Here is a 1,012-nt window from a genome sequence, read left to right on the forward strand (position 1 = left end):
TATATCGCCCTAAATATCTAGCCATAAAAGGACACAATGAAGCACTCTAGGAACATCCTAGACAATAGCCAATTATTTTAAAGGTCAAGATGTCTTGCTTCTAGCCCTATATAACCTGGCTTTTGATTCCTCTCTGGGGTAGCGTCCTGTAGAAGGCAGTCCTGATCAGTTTGTAGATTTTTGATATATGGAATAAAACTTTGCTTTGTTTTTGTTTTTTGTTTTTTGTTTTTCTACCACGCAGACTGCATCCTCTCCCTGTACCCCTTCCAAAGGAAGGGAAGAATGATCATTAGTGGCAAAAGGCAGTCACAGAAGCGACACCTAGAGCTGGCTTTACGCTCAGGAGAGGACACTCTGACTCCTCCTCGTGGCTTTGGGTGCTCTACACTATCAGAGAAACTTCTCTATTCACATACTATAGAAATGATCCCTGAAAGTATAGTCTTTGTTTTATTTCAATTATAAGGTCCTTCAGCTCCAACCATAACATTTGGGGGCTCGTCTGGGATCAAATGTCAAAGACCTGGTTAACAAAATAGCTACCAAGGTCTCATGGATACTGAGTACTCCTAAAGGTAGGTAAGAATGTAGCTAGGAAGAATGTAGCTGCAGGTGTGGTCTGAGTGGAAAAATTGAACACAGAATCTCTCCCCAGCCTGAAGGCAGGGATGCCTCACTCTTCCCTAGGTCATGGCAGGAGTTACTAGATTTGCAGCAGAAGTGGTAAGGTTTGCAGCAGAGATCTGAGTTTGGAGGAGTTCTAAAAGTTTTATCAGGAACTTTGAGGTAGAACGGACTCATTCTTGTTCCAGAGAGTGTCAAGGGTTGTTGTAGAAGCTGTTTGTTTGGGAAGGGGTGAGAACACAGACAGCAAAATCCTTACATCCCCTCATCTATTTTGTGTGCCAGTATATTGTCATTGTGTCTCTGTATTTTGTGTCATTTTGGTCAGTACTATGACTCAGTGGAACTCTAAGGAAAATGCCACCCTCTTGAAGTTGGTGAAATT

At 42.3% G+C, this 1,012-nt stretch overlaps 1 non-coding gene across 1 annotated transcript; it reads right to left on the bottom strand.

The window, feature by feature from the left end:
• Positions 1 to 235: 235 nt before the first annotated feature.
• LOC126023349 (small nucleolar RNA U3) lies at positions 236 to 449 on the bottom strand. The gene has a single exon (XR_007500496.1). It is a non-coding gene; the product is annotated as a small nucleolar RNA U3 (small nucleolar RNA).
• Positions 450 to 1,012: the final 563 nt, after the last annotated feature.

The sequence above is a fragment of the Suncus etruscus genome, chromosome 11 (genome assembly GCF_024139225.1).
Source record: "Suncus etruscus isolate mSunEtr1 chromosome 11, mSunEtr1.pri.cur, whole genome shotgun sequence".
In the NCBI taxonomy this organism is placed as follows: domain Eukaryota; kingdom Metazoa; phylum Chordata; class Mammalia; order Eulipotyphla; family Soricidae; genus Suncus; species Suncus etruscus.